General features: G+C 47.3%; 1 protein-coding gene across 5 annotated transcripts in view; it reads right to left on the bottom strand.

Annotated features, from left to right (window-relative positions):
• The window catches only part of GNG7 (G protein subunit gamma 7), a 79,828-nt gene that overhangs the window by 59,598 nt on the left and 3,893 nt on the right, over window positions 1–16,337 (bottom strand). For all 5 annotated transcript variants that reach the window (XR_015707308.1, XM_087769216.1, XM_087769215.1 and 2 more), the window contains exon 2: window positions 4,672–4,749. The gene's annotated coding sequence lies outside the window, so the exon portion shown is untranslated. The remainder of the gene's footprint in view (window positions 1–4,671; window positions 4,750–16,337) is intronic.

Genomic DNA, 16,337 nt, shown 5'->3' with positions numbered 1-16,337 from the left:
GGCACGTCGCCCTTCATTTGCAATGTTCTTGACAACCTGACTTGGGGGTTTTAAAGTGAGAACTAGGAAAAACTGCATTTGCACAGGCTCTAAAGGCTAACTCCAGCCTGCAGTCTGCTCATTTTGCTATCGGACTTCAAAGATTTCGAGCACTAAAGAGCCCATGCATTTTAAAAAAACCAGAGCCAGTCAGCATGCCTTTTGTGCAGAACAGCCTCGATATTCCCCTTCCAGAAGGGAGCCCTGCTCCGACACGAGCAGCGCGATGCAGCAGGCAGCTCGGCGGCGGGGCTGGTCCGGAGCTCCGGCCTCCCCGGCCCAGTGGACGACACGACCTCGTTCAGCGCCATTAGGTAACGCAGAACAGCTCACAGAAAATGAAGCTGTCAAAGAGCAAAAGGCTCCTTTTAAGACGCCTGATGGATCCCTAAGCGAGGAACTCGGGAACTGTTACATGCCGTACCACGGGGCTAAATGAAAGCATTCCTGGCAGGTACTGCTGACCGACAGATAACGAACCGACACCCAGATGCATCAGCACGGGACCGTGATTCAGAGCAGTGCTGCAATTCCGAGGTAACGACCTGCTGTGCAGCATTGCGCGTCTTCTCACTCCGGGCAAGCAGGGCGCAGACCCACGCCAGACCTTCAGGTTCCCCCGGTGCTGACGTGGTAGCGAAGTTAAAGGGAGAGAAACGCGTTACTGAAGGTGAAGTTGCTCAGCTCACACTCGAAATTAAATCAGCTTAATGGGATAACCAACGCCGGCCTTAATTGTGCTACTTAGCACTAATAGGCAAAAGCTCGTGGTCCAGAGGTAGACTGTGTCATGTCTCTAAAAATATATACCTATAAATAGTAAATCATTATCAAACAATTGCATCTGGACAACCAATGCAAAATATCCATGGTAAAGAGAGAGCTTTAAAGCCTAACTTTTCCCCATTAATTCCTCCAAGGGATGAGCAGATTCTTTTTTCCCCGTCCACAGAACTCCTGCCATTTTCCAGCACACGGCCCAGGAGTTTTGCTAAGTAACAGCTGCCACAGCCAGCGCACATTTGCTTTTGGAAGCAAATCGCTAATTGTGAAGTTGCTAGGAAGTCTGTTCTGGCAACTTGCTCTGGAACATTTTTTAAGTCCTAAAAAGGAAAGGCTTGGAGGAGAGGCGAGCAAAAGGGGCCTTCCCTATGTCCCGCAGTGCTTCACACCTCAAGGGATCTGTGCCTCAAGCTCGAGAGCCCCCGAAACCATTTGACGGGACCCATGGTACTACACGTGTAGCTGAAGTCCCTCCAAAGGCAAAGCTGACCCGCAGCTGCTCCCGGCGAAGCTCAGCTCCTTCAGGGTCCCCGAGCAGAGCCGGGGGAAGCATTGCTACCAGCTGTGCTGCTGGAGGACAGAGAGCAGCCCGGCACCCCAGCGTCATGCACAAAGGCGTCTGTGCACGAGCGGTTTCACACGGGGGAAGGTGCAACTCTAGGCCACCCAGCCCTGTAAAGAGAGTAACTCCTAACTGAAGTTTAAGTGTGAAATGCCTTCAACACTCATCGATCTACGGAGAAGGAGCAGAGGTGAACAAGGCTGGCTAGCACGGAGCAGCGCAGCGCGGTACACGGGCACCGTGTTTACCCACCCGGCCATTGCGCAGCAAGCCGAGCGTCTGCTGAGCAGCCCGGGGTATTCAGGACAGTTACTACACCATCACGCATTCCTACTCAGGCTTTGTTTTTCCTCTAAGCAAAAGAGGAAAAAGTTTAAAATAAACCCTGCAGACAGCAGCATTCCATTTGCAAGAGTTCATTCTTTAAAGAAACGGGACAAACTAATGCCTCAGTAAATATTCGGGGTTACAACTCTGCTTAGCAGTATCTCGTTAAACACTTCCAAGGTTTTAGAGAGCCAGTAATACACTCAGGACAGCAGTCCATGGAAATAACAGGACTTATTTCAGCAGTAACAGAGCTATTTTTAAAAGTTTTACTTATGGGATGCCAATTTCCTGAAGCTGTTTGGAAAATTAAATTTAAAAATGTACAAGCACTAATGGAACAAAAATGCGCTATAGCAACAGCCTGCTTTTGCTAGGAGATACACTAGATATGTTTCTGGACTTTCCAACTTACTTTCATCCAAAAAAAAAATCACCTTTTCCTCCTTTTAGAGGACAAATTAAGAATAGCAACAAAAAAATCTCTATGTCTGCAGCAAAAAATGTTTGCTTATAGAGAAAGCTTATTCCTAAAAAAAAAATTCTTCCAGTTTTAGCAAATGCTTCCAGCTGTTATAAACCCATCAAACCAGTGACAATACACCTCTTTACCCCAAGGATGCTTAGGTTTAACATAACCAGATTGGCTCAGTGCCTCTGCCAGGCAAATAAGCAATACAAGAAGTTCTTTTATGTCGCTGACAACCTCCTAAAAATTGGAGGAATTTTAAAACGTACACCAACTTAACAACTGCTTGCAACAGGAAGAGGAGGTGAAAGAGTATCCAGCTGAAGCAGCCAGGGAGAATTCATTACACTGTAAATACCAGAGTGAAACACAGATGGGATGCTGAGGTTTGTAATTCTTAAAGTGCCATTATAAAAGTGCGCAGGCATTTGCTTTTAAATATTATGACAAGCAGCTGAGCGGCATAAAGTATAGCTATTTTCATAGGCTGCACCACCAATTCAGGAACCGTTGCAGTAAAACAAATCCTAAACATCAACAGGCTGTTGACTTCAAATAACTAAAAACCCCCAACAAAAAAAAAAAATAATGACAAACCAGCATTGCTTCCGAGCTAGCAATAAAGCACACCCCAGGGAGGGGATCTTCCCCCCTTTCCTACCGGATGGGTAAAGTTCACCTCCTTCTGCCATTACAGACAGCGAGAAGGGAAAGACGACAAATGCCTTGAGGAGGGATTTAGAAGCAAGGTTAATAGTTTTGTCTTAAACGTGAATGTTTCTCCTGGGATACGTTTTTATCTCAAAGCAACTTTTGAGGTTATTTCAGTGTGCTTCCATGTTATACAAGTGCCCTATCTTCTAGGGGCTATCAAGCAATTTTATACAGTCAATTAGTAAAAAACCTAAACTTAACGAACCCTGGGAAACAGGGCGCTCTCGATGTATCAGTGATTACTAGGCCAGGGCAGCATCGTTTCTGCAAGACGTACGTCACCAGTAAAGGTGGCTTCGTGTAACTTTAGGAACTGGGCAAAAATTGACAGGATTACAAACCGCTTCCTAAACACCAGCTAGGTGCTGCGAGAGCCCTGCCGGGCAGCAGAGAACCGCTGGTTGCTCACCACACAGAGCTGAACGAAACGAAAGGGTTCACAAATGGGTCCTGAAAACAGAGGCCAAACCCAGCAGCGACAACTCCTTCACGGGCCCTGCTGCAGAAATAGCTTAAAAAGGAAAAAAAAGCACGCTGGGCTGGGGAGAGATGCATGCTTCCGTACTTCAGTAAAAATCTGCCTCTTTAGCGAACAAAGATTTGCTTTTGAGATGGAGACTGGCATAAGTGTTTCCTGTTTGGAGCCCTAAGGCAAAATATTACAATATAACAACCTCCGTTAGTTTTCCTTTTTTTGTTCTTCTCCCCAATTCCTTCTGTTTTGAATTAAGTCTCCAGTTGACTCTGACTCACAGCAAAGCTCTATGCTGACCCCACGAACATCGTTCCCCTCTTGGAGGAGATACCAAGTGCAAAAAGTAGGGCAAAATGACGCAAGTGGGACAGACGGGGGACATTTTTTAGGAAAGTGAGGCAAGAGGACGCGCTGCCGTATCCCTGCCACGGTCTGGGGAAAGGACCAATAGTCACACGACGATACACAGCTCCTAATACATTTGCTAATGAGTCTGCCAGTCAATTACTCATTTCAAATAGTTTCAAGGACTCGGGCTCTCCCAGCGTTCTGGAGACCAACGCGGTTTCTCAGATGACGAGCAGAAGGCGCGCGCCGGGCAGCTGATGCTGCGTGGTCCAGCTGCCAGGGACACACTGCCCTCTCTTGGAGGCTCCAAAGCCAGCCCCAGGGAAGGACGCTGAAGACCAACACGCTCTTGGCATCTCTTAAGAAAACAATTTCTGCCCCAGAGGCAAGTCAGAGGCAACAAGCAACTCTGCTAACGCTCCCCTGCCCGATACATTGCTTTGAGGATGGAAGCGTGAATGCCTTTTGGAAGAGCTGCTCTTAAGGTAGGTCAGTTTTAATGAATAACTTTGAAGGTACCTTTATATCGTCCTATCAAAACTTTAACCTTTTCACCTGGAATTGTATGGCAGATAATGCATGGCACAACTGTGTCTCCCCCAGAGAATATTATAACATCTAAAGAGCGGTGATACTGTGATATGGTAACGGTCACCACAGAAAAGGAACGTAATTCAGAAAAACCATTCCAACTTAGAGGGAACAGCTACGTCTTACCTTTCTGTGTGACCCTGGGGCGATTTTAGACACTTAACACCCTACCTTGGTCAAACTGTCGCTAAGGGGACTGTGAGCCTGCTGCTGTCGCATTCACACTACTCACCTCGTTGTATCCCTGATATCCCAAGATATCCCTGGTTTGGGGAGTCAAGGATACAAAGATGTGGAAAATTTAACCGTGAGGCAGGAGAGAGGGTTTGGACGGCTTTGTGGTGTACTGCTGCATAAACATACCTGCTCAGAGAGCGTTCACGCCACCTTCTTCAGCACAAAGGCAGATGCGCTCTCCGGCTTGAAAAAAGGACAGCTCTCCTGAAAAAGGAAACAGAGAGAGTTTTCAGCAATTAAAATGTTCCTGCAGGGAATGCCTGCTACTCTGAACATCAGGCTTTGATCCAACCAGCTGACGCACCTCACACTTTTTTTTTTTTCTCGTTTAATGAAGGCAGACATAGTAGCCATATGGCTGCAAAGACCCTTTTTATGCTGACAGACACGGGCACTATTTTCTCCCTGCTTGAAACCAGGCTAGACTTGGCTATTACAGAACTATTTAAAGTCACCCAGTAAGTACGAGGGACACGTCACACGGATTCAACGATTAGCAGCGTCGCAGCTATGATGGGCGGCCAGCTTTAAGGCTGACTCCCGCCAGGGAGGCAGAGCACCTGTCCGCACTCGGTGCAATTTCATATCCGAGTCTGAAGATGGCTCCGTCGGCACGAGAGATGCCATCCGCTCGTGCCTCCCTGCGCGCGAGGAAAAAAATATATCATTAGGCACACAAAGAATGAAGAAATATTCAGAATGCTTAGTCAGCCATCAATCACATGTTATTTGTCATATGCTGACAACAACGATGCGGTGAAGGCAAGGAAGCAGTCACATACATGCATTATGTATTTCTAAAGATGTAAGACTGCGATATAGAAGCTACAACAAAAGAAACTCGAGAAAAATAGCTTGAGCAACTCATGGAAGTCAAAAAGAAAAAGAATGACAAAGAGAGATTTAACTAAAGAAAGGGAAGAGGAAGGCATATCTGCAGCATTTCATTTTCTGTTCCTCCCCACAACGATCAAATTAAAAAGCCCACACACTTAAATTAAGTACAAGTTAAAGGGGAGCTGGAAATACAGTCATTCAGAATCACTATTTAGGTTAGGAAAACTGCTGCATTGCATTCCTTTGTCAAGCAGCAGATAACGAAATCTGAAAAAGAAAATGCGGAATTTGGACCCATCGCACAAGAGCCAGAAGGAAACCGAGGAAATCTTTGGCACGGGTTTACCACGCAGGACCTGAGGAGCGCCGGCTCCACGAACACCGCCCCGCAGGGCACGAGCGACGACGGCAGGACACGAAAGCGGCTGTGCAAAGATCCCAAACCCTTTGCTCCGTGGCCTCATCGCAGCTACAGCCGCACTGCTACCCTCACGCACACACAGCCCAACGAGTTTTAGACCACAACAGGGTTTTTTTTGGTTTGGTGTGTTTCTTTTTAAACACAAAAAACAGAGCTTGGAGGGGGCATGTGCCCAGGGCCCAATTACAGAGCTGCGATTTCCTAATAAACCTTTCTTCAGCAACCTTCACAATGTTTAATTTATACCTTTGAAAACGCCTCTGATAAAACCCTGGCTCCACCGACATCGGGCAAGATTTGTCATTGACTTAAGGGTAAATATCCTCCTCGCATTGATGTTTACATTGCATTGTGTCCGAAGCTCCAGATACGAGTTTAGCATTTAATTCGTGATGACAGGCAGTCACCTCAGCATTTCCAACAGCCAGCCAACCCCTGCCAACAGGCGGCTACCGAGACCCCTCCGAGGCCTGACCCGCGATGAAACCCTCTCTACCTATTACAAGAGCAGCATCCAGCTCATGCTAGAATATTTAATGGAAGAAAGCACAAAGGCAACGGAGAACATGAACGCTGTTATTTTAGGTAAAGCTTTTGCAAGCTTGGGTTTCCTTTAAGGTGCGATAAAAACAATTGGGTAACTACAGCTGGTGCTGCAAGGGGCCACAGGGCAATAACAGGGCTGCTGCTGGGGCCCGGCCTGTTTTCATGGCAACAGCACTGCAACAGATGCTGCAGGCTCTGCGAGGGCAAGTAGCTGCAGAGCTTGTTTCTAGAGGGAACTGTTTAATGTCTAATCATTAACAGTAAAAAACACCCTAGATAAAAGTCAGCTAGTGATAGACTAAAGCAATGATGCATTTCAAGTCAGCAGAGTCATTACAGTCACCAGGAAGCGCGGGATGTTTGCTTGTTCCTGTTATGGCTCTGCCGTGTTTCCCCTGCAGAGGGGACAGCTTCACAGGAAACAATATAAATTAGAATTAGAAATAGTCATCTATTTATTCTTCGAACCTCTCTCGTCCAAACAGCAAGAGCATTCGCTCCAGCGCGCTGAAGGCAACAAGATCAGACGGGCTCACACACATCGGGGCATTTTAAGCTGCTGCTGCCATTAAAAATGAGAAGCAGCAGCGGCGTTGTGGGCTTGCTCGCCACGAGGACTGCAGAGTTACGTAGTCTGAAAGGTGCAAACTTAACGTGTGCCAACCCCATTACTTGCCTGGTAAGGCTGGGAGGGCAAACCAACCCCACGTGCACCTGCAGGACCCTGTTCTGTGATAAAGCAGCACACTGGGGAGTCACGCAAGAGCCCGAGATAGAAACAGAGCTGCATTAACCATCTGCTGCCTGTGCGGCACATCTGCCCCGTGGAAGAGATGCCAGACGTCCCGTGCTACACGCCTGGACCAGGACGGGCAGGCTGTAGGCACAGTCGCAGCACGGGCCAGCCCTGCATCAGCACCGGCCTCCTACCTGCAGCTTCTGAGCATCATCAGCTGCTGCAGCTCTGACCTGGCTGTCAGACAAAGAGGGGCACCGCTAAGACGAGATGCAAAACGTCAAGTCCTCTTACCCTTCCAAGAAATCTGCTGCATTAAGACACCCGCTAGACTCACTCCAGTCCAGCCCACGAGGCAGCAATATCTACCAGCCCGCGTACTGGAACAGAGAGGCGTTTGTTCCCTTTCGTATCAACCCTACTCTCTGGGCTAAAATCCAGAGACAACTGCTGAGAGCAAAGCCCGCAGCTGCCGGACGGGCAGGAGGTTCCCAGCCCCTCCTTCCACGCGCCTCCGTCCGGGGGGCGTCCGCCTTGAGCCCCCTCCCGAGAAAGCCTCCGAGGCTGCAGCTGTAAGGGAGACAGGGGAGGGTGCTGCAGCTGGAGCCTGATGAGATAACACGTGAAACAAACCAGAACTAAGCCAGATCGTTTTAAATTGACATAAATTGTTCTTTTTCTTCGCTGCCAGAGGTACGTAGACTCCATGGATGAGCGTGGAGAAAGCCTGCATCAGAAGCGCCATCTGCATCATCCTCACTAAACCCTGCCTTTTGAGTAGCTTTTTCACTTCACCCCCCGGCAAAAAAAAAACAACCCAAACCTGTTAAAACAGACCTGGTGTTCAAAGGCAGGTTCTAAACAAGTTAAAGTGTAAAAAAGTCTAAAAGACTCCACGAAAAAGGCAGCAGCACGTCAGCAACCATCGGTCTCTGCTTCCTGAAGCTAAAACATCGCTCTGTCCCTCAGGCGATAACCCCAGGCCCCGTACCCCGCTGCAAACGTGCTGCGCTCCGCCAGAAGATGCCTCCGCAGAACCGGGCATCTTCCGCCGGCCGCGCCGGACCCGCCGTCTTTCCACGAACGCGAGGACAAAAGCCCAGGCGGCACAGCACGGCACCATCCCTGCCCAGGCGAGCCGCAGCAGCGGATAACAAAATGGCAATGCTTTCAACACGCAGCTTCACGCTCTGAAATATTAAGAAAAATTACTTAGGACTATGAGATGGCACCACAAAACGTGTGTTCGCTGGTTTAACAGAGCCGTTTACTGCTTGTTCTTAATCTCCAGCCCCTGTATTTATAGCAAAAGTACTCACATAATAAAGCTTTGCTGTGCTTGAGAGCATCACAGAAATAGGCCTTTTTTAAAAACATATTTAGAAAAGGGCATCCGAATGATACTTTATTAAATAACCCTTTTTTGTATCTTTTATCGAAAGCTTCTTAAGAAGCAACAGCTTGCTTCCCTACTAATCTGGCGTTGAAAAAAATATCTCAACTGCCTCGTTACAGTCATGTTGGCACTCCTAAAAATCTGGGGTCAGAGACTTGGGAAGTTCTTGAAATCTGTTGTCCCAGAGACAGAGCATCGCTGCTGCCCGGCCCGCGCACCCCCCAGGGACCCCCGTCACCCACAGCCAGGGTGCAACGCCAGAACCGTGCCGGTACCTCGGGTGCCTCGGAGCCTGCTGAGCATGTTGCAAAGCAAGCTGGTGCCCAGCCACCGGGATTAACGCAGATCATCTGAACCCGCGCCCCCCACAACGGACCAGCCCTGGCGGGAGCGCAGGGCAAAGCTCCTTCCACCGCTGAAACACCAAGTATGGGTCACTTCATACAGAAGACGACAGCGGGAGTCCGCAGCATCCTGAGAGCCAAGCTGGCTTGTGGCAACGCAATTTCGACTCTCCTCTTAGCACCTACGTACAGCAGCATGGTTGTCCTCGCTCAGACCAGCTAACGAAGTCTGAATTGCATGGACAATCCTCGTAAGATCGGAGCAGCAACCACTACCGGGAGAAAACGGAAAAAGCCTTCAAATGCTACAGAAAGCCCACTCCTAATGAGATCTGTTTCAGTGTCGCATAAGCCAGGAAAGCAAACTAATAATATTTATAGAAAGGGATTAGAGCTGAATCTTCTGTAAATCTGGTCATGCAAAGAACCAAGCAAACTCTCATTCCTGGAGGGGTACTTGCCAGCTCTTGGTGAAAGAGGTCACGAATTTATGATCTCTCGCTTACGAATCCATTCTTTCCGAGCACATTTATACAGCTCGCAAAACCTTGAAAAGAGCACTCGGCGACAAGTCTGCCAGCAAGCTCGCTGCTCCCCGAGCTCTTTCTCATGCTCGTTTCCTACGGTCTAACGGAATGCACGCAGGCACTGGGGACAAGTATTGGATCATGTAACAGGTTCACCGCTCCTTAGCTTTCTACTCCAACAACTAGTTCCACAGCAACCCTTTAAATCAGGATGCTAACAAGGATAACGCCGTTATCCTGGAAGGAAGGTGTAAGAACCAAGAGCAAGAGCACTGTCAACTTTCATCCTCCTCTATTTTTGTTAGACAAAATTAAACACTGCTAGCGAAAATGGTTTTTGACTTGGACAATCTCACTTAAGTTTGGTCTACGTAACTATGCAGGCCCCAGGGTGAAGTGCCTAGTATTTTAAAATGTAAAAAACCCAAAAGTTTTAAGAATTCTACAACTTATGATTGCCTGGTGCTACCAGCACTTGGAAGAAGAAATACTCCTGGTCAGATGCCACCTGCAAGCAAGCTCCAGTATCAGCCAACATTAAGCAGAACAAATACGGAAGCTGTGGACAAAAGCCTCTCAAATACTGTTATAGGATTAAGTGGAAAATGCCCAAGACCAGCCTTCTTCCCACCCAGCCGTTACATTTTATTTTTAATCAGCACAAGGCTACAGGTTAAGCCAGCAGGTCCCTCGTCTCTTGAGTTTGAAGGAATAGGAATTCACAGTGCAATACCATTCGCAGCAAGCAAGCGGCCAACAAGAGAAAGACGGAGAGAAACACGGAGCCAACAGAGAGCCCTTTTGCAGTGATTTAAAAAAAAAATATATTGCATTTGATTAATTTTTACCTTGTATGCACTTAAAAAAATTCAAGTAGCATTTGGACACCTTCTCAACAGAAATCAGCCGCATTGCTCTGCCTGGCAGCCCAAAACCTGAGCCACGGCCACTAGCGCTCGGGCTGGCGCGATACAATCAGTCCCCGCAGGAACGTGAACCCATAATTACAGCATATCACAGCACTCCGCACATGGAAAACATGAAGGAGGAAGGCTTTATTTATGCAGGGGACAACAGCTTCAGGGATGACATGATTAAATCAAGGAAAAACGGTTAAATGCAGAGAGCTAGCAGATTCAGGAAGCTCTTAAAAGAAAAACAGCTGCACCAGAGACTCTTTGGCTTCTCAAACTACAGGAAAAAGGCCTGCGCACGGGCGGACTTTGAACCTGAAATGCCTCAGGAGCGCTCACCAGGATCCTCACGGTTAAAAATTCAGAAAGGCGCTGAACTTCATCCCCTCCAGCAGCGGCAACCCTCCTGCCAGCCTGCGGCCCCTCCCTCGGCTCGGGCCGCTACCGAATTTCCTACCCCACGACCAGTCGGCTTTGTTAAGCCTCCAACGAGATTTCCTGCCCCTCCACCAGCCTTCCCCAGGCGCCCTTCCTGCAGCCCTTCGCGTCCTCCCCAGGCTGGCAGAACTTCCCTCCCCAACCGAGGGAGCAGCACGCTTTCGCGTCGGGGTGGCTTGCCTGCAGACGGATTGTATTTCACCTACAAAACAACAGCGTACACAGTTATTAGGCAACCAACCTCTCCCAGCTGTTATTTACTGAAGAGAGTAGGAAGTGGTTCCTCTCTCGAGCTACAGCTAAACCACAGCAACTTTTAATTTTTTTTTTTTCTTAATGCAGTACGAAGGGAGCGCAGTAACAGTGCACCAAAGAGATGCACACAATACATCTCCTCTGTTAGTTGACAACCCTCTTCTATTTCGGGAATGTTCATCTGCAGGTGGAATTGGATTTATGTTCCCATGACTGACAACACAACTCACTCGACTCTGCTCCATCCCGGCCTATGGCAGCTGCTGCTATTTTGAGCGCTATGCTTCTCCAGCACTGCCGAACGATATTATTCCAAAGGTGAGAACTATTTCCAGATAACCCAAGAACAGCATTTTTCACACTTAAAAAAAAATCATGGATTTTTAAGAAGTTTTGCAAGAGGGTGAAGAACCCTCTCCAGCAAAGCCAGGGTCTACTTGCATTAATGGGCTTTTCTTACACATAACCCATGGAGTCGCTGAGACTGTTAAAAGGAAATTAAAGTCACTGCCCTGAAGCCCCCTCGCTGCCCTGCTGGAATGGGCAAAATAGTCTCACCTGGGCTATCACAAAGATGTTCCTCACCAGCAAGTAGGAAAGCATCTGCTCCCTCTACCCTGACAAGAGCCTTGCCTTCTGGCAACGGAGTCCTTCAGAAGTCACAGCTACAGCCAGTCTATGCTAGAATTGTCCCCAGAAATATCCATAAACCAGAAAGAAATAGAAAAATGTGACGTAACATTAAGATTGAGTCAATATCATATGTATTCCTAAAAAAAATGTTAAATCTAGAGCATATAATTTTGTTTTTCACACATATGCACCACAAATACTTTTCACAAGCATGCACCAAAAGAGCAGGTTGTTTTTAGACTACTTAAGAAATGCAAGAGTTAACTGCTCCTTAGGAGCCTGGAGAAGTGTCAGCCTAGATCCCCAGAAAGAAAAGCTGAGGGTGGGATAATAAGGCAAAGAATGTTAACCATCTAATTAGCAATCAGAGACAGAAGAATTTTGCGATCAGTCAGAAGCACTGACTTCTGTAAGCTTCACATTGACCCGCGCAAGCGTTGTAGTTCAGCTAGAGCTGCTCTCGGTCGCTCACCCTAGGGTCCCTAGCACAGAGCGCCTTTAATTGCTACAAGCAGCCAGCTCTGCAAGATGAAGGGCGAAGCTGGACGATCGACCAGAAGGTCTGAAATCGGAGCAGTTCAGCTTCTTCCCCGTGCCAGTTGAAAGGCTGCCCACCGCCGCTCTCGTGATCCCGCTTCCATTGCAATTAGCCACAAAAGCTCTCTCAGGTCGGCAATTGTTTCAGCCTCCAGAAGCTCGTGTCTTCCACGATGCCTGCCACGAACAATGCCTGGCCAAATTAAATTCTAGTCAAGTCGTCACCAGCTGCAGCTCATATGCACACAATTTTTTAACTAACATTCTGGAGCAAGCCCTTCCTTGTCCTCCATCAGCTGAATTGCTTGTGCCCCACAGGGCTGTTAGGAAATAATTACTTCTCTAAACCCACAGGCTACTCTTCCAAAGTAGGTGTGCCCCATGACTAATATCTGGCAACCAACCAGTTCCATCTGCATTGGTATGCTGCGAGCACAGAGCCGCTGCTGTCACTTGCAACAGCTCCTGTTAGATCTATACTAACAAATGTGAAATCCTTTTTTTCACCCCAGTGTCCTGTGTTAAAAATGCTGCATATATTTCTGTTGATGTCTTTACAAAGCATATCTGCTATTTATCATACGCATTAACAGATGCTCTAAGCTCGACAAGTTTCTACAAGGGAGCATAACGCCATGCATTTGAGCGCTGACAAATGAATTTGGCGTTGCACCTCTGCAGCAGAAAACATGAGATTTCGTTGCCTTTCCCAGAAAGATATTTGCAGCAAGCCCCTTCAGAGCACAGGGTGGGATTCACGCTTTAACACGCACAGAACAGTCCATGGACTCACCAAAATGGCATTTACAGAAACCCACCCGTCGCTCCTGCAGCTCCTCCCGGGGACACGCTTTCTATAGCTCGCTTCCCGACACAACCACCATCACGGCACCAGGAAACATGAATTCATTCAAACGCGCAGGGAACGCACAGTACAGCCTGAAGCAGCTCTTTCCAATGGATACTGGAGTGCTAGGAGCCAAACTCAAGTAAAACAGGCTGCAGGAGGAACTTGAGAGAGAAGATACCCGTGTTCGCACTGCTGACTGTGCCTGGGTGTCTACTGAGGACGTCTGAATCATCAGTTTGTTTCCCAAAGGACGGGCATGCTGCACGGTCCCACCTCAAAGGAAACACCCCTGGCCCAAACCGACAGCACTGACAGGTCTCCTGATGGACAGACACCCGTACTCTGGAAGACAAACGGTTCTGGAAAACATCTGCAGGCAAAGCAGCACAGGGTTATAAATGGGAAGAGAAAGACATGATGAGAGGTCAGTTTATTTCCAAGTACTTCCACATTCCTCCTTGAGAGCTTCTCTTACAGCCACATTCACCCAAAAACAATCTCCAGGTCCTGTCCATAACAAAACCCCTTTTCCTTACCTTCATTGTACTGACCAGCATCCAATTCCGCCCTACCTGCAGTTAGCTTTACCTGACTCAAGACAGCGACTAGAGCACAAGGTGCAGGGTCCTTTTCCTTTGGACATTTCCCATGTTCCTTCTTTACCAACAAACAGCCGGCGACCCAGCAAACACACCAACAAAATTAAGCTTAGGGATTCCCTGACCACATGAAAAAATACAGCTTTAAAGACCACCGACACTTGAATTTCCAGTCTTGCACGGTTTCATCTCCAAACTTCATTCCATTCTTAATCTTACAGGACACCAACCTGCTCTCGAGTGCTAGCTAATATTTCTTTATTTCAGTACATTCTTCTCATCCTTCCTTGCTTTTCAAAACCGATACCTTCAAAAATCTCGTATTAAGAATATGACTTACTGAATATTTATTTCCCCATTTCTAAGCTACAGTTCCGGTACTTAAGCAGAACACGTGCTGGTTCCAGGAGGCGCGTTCCACTTCCATTTACTAGCTTTAACACGTACTTTGCAAAAACTCGTTTTATATCCTTCCAGATGATCGGCACCACTTTTGTGTCAGGAGTTACCAGTCAGCATCCTACAAGGATGGAAGCCAATAGGTCAAGATCAACAGCGTAACTCCACACACGATTCAACGATGGGAATGACGACAACGTTTAATCGGGATTAGCTGCAATTAAACCTGCCCGACGCTAGCGTAACACAAGCTTTCTGTCGGATGCCACCGCAGGCACTCGCGGGTTACAGGAAAAAATGGTTTCCCAACATTTTACCCAAGACACGACGAGCATGATGCTCCTTGAAAACGATGCCAGTTCCTTTGCATCATTGGAAACGCGTTACCTGGAGCTATCTGCTCAGACACCCAGCCCCACTGACCGCACGCGCTTCAATCCCACGCCGGCCAGAAGAGGATCCACTGCTAAGGTTACACTTAGGGACATAATTCCAAAGTTAGAAGCAAAAAGGTCATATTTCTTGGCCTTAACTAAGGATCTTTGACTAAAAGAAGAAAGAGAGCCTCTCAGGCCTTTTTTTCCTTCCAGTAGAAAAGCTGCATTGTAACATTAAATTCACAACATTTGTGTTTGGGAATTGTACCATAATTCATAGCGAGTAACTGAAAAGAGAAGCTGTGATACGTCATGATTTATCGAGCATAAACACTGATCCTTCGCCAGCAAAAAAAAAGAAGTTACCCTTAGACTGGAGGAAATGAGAATAACCATGGCTACAGCAGGAATAACCTCCTAAAAGCAGTTTCTGCAGCGTGTCTACAGAGAAACTCTTCTGTAGTTTCAGAACTGCAGCAGAAAAATCTGAGGACAAGCTGCAAAGGGTTAAAACGCACCAGAAACATTTAGACCTCCCGCATTTTTCTAAGAGCAGATGAGGCAGAAATGGACAAAAAGCCTGCAGGGCTCAAAAAACAACCCCAAACTATTCTATATATTTAAAAATAGATTTATTTTTTCTGAAGGGGATAAGCTTAAAAAAAAAAAAAAAAAAAGGCTTTTGGAGAACATTAGCAGAACGTCAATCTCACTTGCTGGCTGCTCCCCGGAGCGGCGAGAGGAGGCTGTCATCTCCACCTGAGCGGGCCCGGGGAGGCGGCGGGAGGAGGAAGAGCCTTCCACCATCCCCGCCGCCGCGGTCCGAACGCTGGCTTCAAGCCAGATCCGATTTTGCTACTCGTACGCTCACGTTAGGAGCGAGATATTTTTAAAATTACTCTTACGTTGTCCGTTTTCTAGCTTTTCTTCCCCCTCTTTCTGTAGAGTGAAACTAAAAGCAGGAGTTACTGAGGTTTCTCAGCTTCTACAGCTTCTTAAAAGTCCATTGAAAAATAGATCTTTAACTGCAAATTCGGAAACATTTTCAGTTACACAGAACCAACACAGGCTGGAGTACTTTAAAACTTTTTCTTGTCTGTTAGAAGGGGGAAAAACACACAATAAATTACGAAAAAGCATAATCCTTAACTAAATTTCCTGTTTTGTGTCTCAGCATTAACAGCGTGCCTGAATTTCCTCTTTTTTTTTTTTTTTTTTTTTTTTTTCAAACATCACAGCCAATCCCTACCCACCCATTTAACAAAAACCTAATCCAAACCTAAAAACTACTGGAGATTTCAGGCATGTTCGAGTTTGAAATATCAGCTGAATTCATAAGTCATTCCCAGGAAAAATCCAGCTCCTACGCCCCTTAAAACAAAGATTAACCATACTTCAGCTGAAGAATTGATCCTCTCGCACAACAGCCGCTTGTGCTGAACACCACCAGCATCAAGAATGAACTGCGGATCGCTGTTTTCAGCCTTTTCAAACAAATTTGTTGTCACGACCACTTTTAGTCGGTTTTTAAATTAGTTGGTGGCCTTTCAGGTGTTTTGGAGGAGCAGCAGCAGCAGGACGAAAGCGGTCAGCACAGCCGCGCAACACGAAGCACGTTTTAAAGTGTTTTATCGAACTGATGGGTTCACTGGAGGGAAAATTTACATACGAGAAACTTGCGACTGTTGTGAGCAACTTTCACTTTCACAAATAGTATTTAAAATGAAAACATGGTTGTGTTGCACAATGGCCGATTTGTTCTGCTGTTTTAATAAGGGGCCTTTCAGCAGAACGAAGCAGGAGCGAGCAGATGATAACAGGGGACTCTCATACGTGACAGCAGTAAAATCCGTACGCCGCAGCCAGCGCCGAGGGACGCAGCAGCGCTGTCTGAAGCAAACTGCCCATCGCCGACACATGCACAAGGCCACCAAAGCCAGATGCTTCCAGCTGCTACCCAAAAGCAAGGTCTGGCTCTTCCAG

This window comes from Nipponia nippon, unplaced genomic scaffold, assembly GCF_047370975.1.
Source record: "Nipponia nippon isolate SJK-2023a ecotype South Korea unplaced genomic scaffold, ASM4737097v1 scaffold_31, whole genome shotgun sequence".
Classification (NCBI taxonomy): domain Eukaryota; kingdom Metazoa; phylum Chordata; class Aves; order Pelecaniformes; family Threskiornithidae; genus Nipponia; species Nipponia nippon.
This window is presented reverse-complemented; position numbering and strand designations above follow the sequence as displayed.